Source organism: Rhinolophus ferrumequinum, chromosome 2 (assembly GCF_004115265.2).
Source record: "Rhinolophus ferrumequinum isolate MPI-CBG mRhiFer1 chromosome 2, mRhiFer1_v1.p, whole genome shotgun sequence".
Lineage (NCBI taxonomy): Eukaryota > Metazoa > Chordata > Mammalia > Chiroptera > Rhinolophidae > Rhinolophus > Rhinolophus ferrumequinum.
Genome location: NC_046285.1, coordinates 91119801 through 91126607, shown reverse-complemented (window position 1 = coordinate 91126607; position 6807 = coordinate 91119801).

The following is a 6807-nucleotide window of genomic DNA, read 5'->3' as shown; positions in this document are numbered from 1 at the left end:
TCTCTGAATGTTTACCAGGTTTCCTTACACTAATATTAAATATATTTCTTTTTGTAATAATTTTCTTATTGCAGGATGAATTATAGGCTATAACAACATTCATATATTTTATATATACAATGTTATTGTTAGATACCTCATAGAAAGACAAAGATTAAAATTGAGCTTTCTTCACTTTTTAAATCATGCAATATATGTTTAAATGTTTGTCTTTTGTTTTATGAATTCCATATACTTTACCAAAATTATCAGATATTCTGTTAATCCACGTATATGCATATAATTGTGAACTTTATAAAAACACTACAAATATTAACTCTAAATTGATACCTTCGAGGAGAAAAAATAATTTGTTTTTAGATTAAATTATTTTAAAAAATGTTTTCTTTTTGTTTGCAACTATATATGGTCTCATCATTCTATATATGATTGAATTATTTAATTCGGTATCTCATTTTGAGGGAGATATTACATACCTGTATTTTATTGCATAAGAATTGGAAGTATCAGAGTTTTTATTGATTAATATTTAAATATCTCCAGTGAGAAAATTAGATAAAGTGTTGTTTCTGTCCAGCATGAACATTAATTAGGACAGTTGTCAATTTCCTCAAGGTGCAAGTTGCTATTTAAAGTTTACAAATAAAACAATATGTCTAAAAGTACTTGTCAAATATATGGAGATTTTATCACGGTTACATATCAGTATAGAAATATGTCAGAAAATTAGACCACTCCTAAATTTTCTAAACTTGACCTTCAGATAAAGGAAGTTAATCTCTTTTTTTATAATAATCTGACAACATCATTCACTTTTCAAAAGTATGATATTCAGACTCACGTTTTAGTAAATATTCAGAGCAATATATACTCAGGGGTATTGGAATGATGCTTAAGTGGCCCTGTTAAGTGGAAGTGACATATTGAGAAACTGGCTCTCCCCTGATTTGAAGTATATCTTATATTTCTTTTACATCAGTAGTGATTTTTAAGTATTAACCTTTTCTACAATACCTTTGATGAAATACTTCTTAGTGATCCTAAGTATATTAGCAAAGAAAGATAAATGTGTGTGATGGTGCCAAATTCGAACTTATTTCAGTCAGAAGCAAATCCAAATGTAAACCAGATCCTAACAAAACCAAAAGTTTTAAAATAATCCAATTCATTCTTAGTGTTCCCATAGAGATCTGCTCTCTTCACCAAATAACTCCAATCTGTTTGAAAACCACCCAAGCTTTAGTTCCTGGCTGCTGTATTTCATTGCTGGAGACAGCTGTAGAGTAAATCAAGCATCAAATAGACTGTAATTCACCCACCTTTACACTGGTGTGCTTTTTAGTGCAAGGTTATATAGATGTCATAGAATTACTTGATTAGCATTCTCTTAGGGTGAGCAACACTTCAGTGCCAACCCATGAAGCTGAACTGAATCAATATAGTTTGGTTGACATAAAAATGAACTTTATTGAACCCTACAGAGTAGTGCGTATGACAAAATTCAGGAAAGGAAAGGAATGGAAAATGTATTTCTTATTTTGTATTTTTGCTGTGAGTAATTTGCTGTGAGTAATGCTATTTTGAGGATGAATTTGCCGTCTCTTTTGTTGCAAAAAAAAAAAAAAACTCAAGGAGATGGTGGTGATTTTACGATATGTCTGCAGTATTTATGGAATATTGAATGAACAAAAACTCTTAGAGATTAGGAAAACCAGCAAGTGGCAGGATCAGTTAAAACAAGAGACTCCAATTCAAGTATTTTTTTTTTTCCATTCTATATGCTTACTTTTCTTTGATTTTTGGCTCTATTCTGTCTCATTTCCAAATAGCTTTGTTGACTGATGAGACTCACTGCTACCTATACTCTCCAAATTTGACATGTTAGAATTCCAACAGAACAACAGACAATTTCAGCTTCAGTTTAAAAGTTTTCAGGAAAAGACTCCCACCTTTTTTCGATAATCAACTTTGCCCAATAAACAGTGAGTTAAATTAGAAATTAGCAGATCATGTAGGAAACATATTTGGAGCAGGAAGAATGTACAACTACCGCACTGAAAAGAAGACTGCTCCTCCAGAAGAAGGATATATAAGTAAAAGAACAAAACAGTATTTGTTCTGAATGGGAGACAAACCCTTAAGCAGCTATGCTACATACATCATTTCTGCCTTTCCAATACACCCTCCAAAATTATCCTGTTCCTTTCAGGTATAGAAATTGATGAGTACTTCATTTCGTTGAAACAAAAGTCTAGGAAGTAGTAAAATAGATGGCATATCATTGAAGTTACCTTAAAATCATTCTACAACTGATAAGGCCACTCTGAGAATCTTCCTCTCCAGATACAAATAACTGTAACTTTATTTATCACTATCAGTCTTGCTTTTTGTTACAGTAGTATAATCCATCCATTCCTTTAGCTACTTGTATTCTTCCCTTTACATATAAGTGAGTGTGTGGGCATGTGTTTCTCCTGCATGCTTTGTCTTAAACTCCCCTGCCATTTTCTAATAATGAAACCTTGACTAATTTTGTCCTGTGTTACTCAAAATATGGTTTGATGACCTGCAACATAAGCATCGCATAGGAGCTTACTAAAAATATTAGGCCCCACTCCAGACCTGTAAAATCAAATTATATTAAAACCACACATGAATTAGATGTACATTAACTTGGGGTTGAGAGAGGAAACATGTCTACACTGATCTATCATGCTTTCAAATATAATGCCGTCAATTAATAGAGCCCACTTTCTGAATATCTTTCTTATGTGATACTTTGTCTGTTTTCCAGAAATATATCATTGGAATCTTCTAAATTTCTCACTTGGATAATTATAGGAGACTTCTACATGTTGTGCTTATGATAGTCTAAACTCCCCAAATCATTTCACCCCATTTTTCCCAGCACCGTATCCCTAAACATTATAGTAAATGGATTGATTGATAATATTGTACAACTATAACTTAAAATTAGGAATGAAATTTTCAACAACTTTCAGATAAAAAGATTAAATAGCTTCTTTTAGCAGATGCATCCCTTCGTGCTCTGGACCCTTCCTAACTTTTAAAACCCATTCCTTGATACGGTCCAGTGGCTTGCAATTTCCAGAAAGTTTCAAGTTATATCATACTTCTGTGAATCTGCTTCTACTAGTCCCATTACAGGACAATCTTCATTTCTCAAATACACTTTTAACCACACGAATGCTCCCCAGTTCTCCAGGATTTGATTCTAGTGTCACCTCACCAGTTATCTTAGTTAACTTGATACATCCTTTCACTATGAACCCAGAGCATGTTATTATAATTGCTAATGGAAAATATTTACTTGTTGCCATTTATCTAGGATATTCAAATTGATTTAGAACAGGAGGTAATTTCATAGTTGTGTTTTCATCCTAACTCGTATCATAAGGGAAGCATATCACAAAGCCAATGATCAGAAAATGCATGGATGAGTGAAAACATGCTTTCTGTAATAACCAAACATCATTTTTTTTTCTATGCTTGGAAGTCTAGACAAGCTATGTTAGGTTTACTAAAACTGGCCCTCAACAATCCCTGTCTCTTGGTATTCTCACCCTTATGTAATCTTCTCTTGAGATGAGTTGGGTTTGCTATCCTAGTGTAAGATTTGGCAAAAAAGGGTTTCTTGTGAAAAATAAAATCTGATTCCATTTCTATCATACACACACACACACACACACACACACACACACACACACACAACATAGGACAATTATGTTTGCGAATTCATCCCAGAAAGTGCTACATACCTCTTTGCTGAATATCACTATGGTCACCTTCAATGTATTTTCCTTGGGAAGCTTTGTACCAACACCAGTGCCTAGTACACCCTTCAAAGAAATTTTGGAACTCTTTTTCTGGAATGGCCATCCAAGCTGTCGTCTTATTACCCTTAATGTCCTGAATTTCATCAAAATGTCTTCCTTTCAATATTTCCTTTAACTTTGGGTAAAGAAAGAACTCATTGGGGGCCAAATCAAGTGAGTAGGGAGGGTGCTCCAATACAGTTATGTGTTTACTGGCTAAAACTTCCCTCACAGGCAATGCCCTGTGAGCTGGTGCACTGTCGTGATGTAAAAACCATGAATTGTTGGCGAAAAGTTCATGTTGTCTAACTTTTTCACACAGCCTTTTCAGCACTTTCAAATAGTAAACTTTGTTAACGGTTTGTCCAATTGGTACAAATTCATAATGAATAATCCTTCTGGTATCAAAATTAAGTTCACGAACTTAATTGTCAGACCTCATGTACCATGTTATATGCTGTATGTATATACACACACACACATATAAAATAAGGTAAAATATATATTTTTGTATCTGTCTTTTTTCCTACTTTCTCTAAGTGCCATCTCAGCATCTGTATGAAAAATTATACGTTTCCATAGTAGAGAGCTCTATAAATCCCCTTATAATAGTTATTAGAGAAGGAAAATGCAAGAATAACCACATATTGTCATTACTGTGTATGATTGAGTCCAAATGTATTTTAGCCCTACTCTATTGTTAAGGGTTTTCATAATCTAGAAATTTATCACACAAATGCTGCACATTGAGAAGAATTAAATGAAATGAAAATTATATAGATACTAAAAATCTGGAAACATTGAGGCATCTAAAAATTGAATCAATACTGCAGTTGTTAGATATTGCTCATCAAAAAAGGGTGGTGCTTAAACTCAACTAAACATTCAGACTCACAAGACAACAAAGGTGAGATCTGGTACCTGCCTACTCAAAACGATATAGGACGGGAACATCAGCATGCAGGAGGGTCACATCAGGTGTAACTCTCAGTGGGAGTGTTGCAGTAGTTCTTATAGCCATCCATAAAGCCATGGTGAGCTCTTTTGTCCCCAGGAAACAGCTCAGGTGTAAGGAGATAACATACACAATCCACAGGTGTGGAAAACAGCGTTGAGCAAAAAGCCTCATATCCCACAGGAGCCATATTATTTGTATGAACTCCATAGAGAAACTTTTCATTGACCCCACAAGGTGCATGCCCAATTATGAAAGCCTCCACACTTGGAAACCTCACACTAGAACTTCTAACATGTATTTATTGTCCACTAGTTTATTCCAGCCTACAACTAAGGAATCATTTTACCATAAGCAATGTTGCTTAGTAACTTAGTTGACAAATAGCATCCTTACCTGTTTCTAGGGAAAGAAAGCTAAGGAACTGAACTGAAGTTAAAATTCTCATGTAGAAGAGAAACAATTTTGTAAACCCTTTGCCAACACCATAAGAATATAAAAACAAATGCCTTGATGACTCTTAACTATTCATTATCTTGATACTCAAAAAGAGCTACATTGGAAGGTCATCAACAAATCATCAACAGGGTAATCATGGGCTGAGGCTTCTGTAACAAACATTTTATGTAGGTTTTCTTTTTAGAATCAAGCGTTAGATATGGTCCACCCTGCTTATATTGATTAAGATACGTGGTTAATTAAATATACCAGGGGTGCCAATAACATATATACAAGTGGACACTTTGGTCAAGCAGTAATTCATCATAATCAGAAGTGTCTGGATGCTGATGGTAACCACTTTGAGCACCTCTTGTAATTGTAGAAGTCAAACATGACTTGTATTCATCTTTTGTTATCAGTATATATTGAGTATTTCAATTTTAATACAGTTTTCCTTTCTTAAAATGTGCATACATTTTTTTGGCACCCTCTGTATATTAGACTGGATTTCTATACTGTAGGCTATAGCCCTAAGAATCCATATCAACAAAAGCATTGTTACCATTGATGTGAAAGTCAAAGGAAGAGACAATTTGAAAATGGAGAGGTCTGCTCATGACAGAACATCTGCTTAAAATTCATATAATACTGGAACCCTGGCATTTGTTAGTGACCTTTGTGAGAACTACTTCAGTGGCATATTACAAACAGATTGGGATGGTAATGGGTTGAGATGTGACTGGGAACTGAGGTAGTAGATATTATTACTAATGGTATGTGAAGATGGTAATAAAGCATAGTAAGGTTAAATTCAATATTTTTCAAGGGATGAAATCTGAGCCTTTTAAAGATTTAGATGAGAAGGGTATCAATTAAAAAAAGGAAGAACTCTATTAAGAATAGAATAAATGATACCTAAAAGTTTGCAGATTTTTATAAATCCCCGATTTCAAAAATAGCTATATGTCATTGAATAGATGTTGAACAAAGAGCACAGATTTTATAGAAAGCAAATGCTTTGAGATTAGTTAAAAAAACTCATTTACCATTTAACTGAGTAATGAATGAAAACATCTGGAAAACAAATTTTATATATGTTTCTGAAAATATTAAAAATACTATAGATTATTGATATTTTAATTTCTCAGGAAATACACAGATAATGTGTGAAAAGATATATACAGTAAAAAAGAACAGAAAACTATCAAATTATGAATATATATGCATATATAGTCTTAAAAATATAATAGTACATGCATTTTAATATTTTATGTAAATCTATTGACATCAATTTAAATACATTTACCTTGGCTGTAATAATCACCCAATTTTGCAAATTGTATTCATATACACTGCAATAGGTATTATTTAGCACAGATTCTTATTATATACATATTTCTTTCAAATCATTTCGGAAAATCTAGTTTTCAAAAATTAATATTTAAGGCATTGACTATCTTATTGAAAAGTGATAAAACCAGTAGATACTGGAGGATGCTATGTATGGGGGAACAAGAATTTATGAAAACTCTGAATTTTCTAATTTATGCTGTCAAACCCAAAACTGCTCTAAAA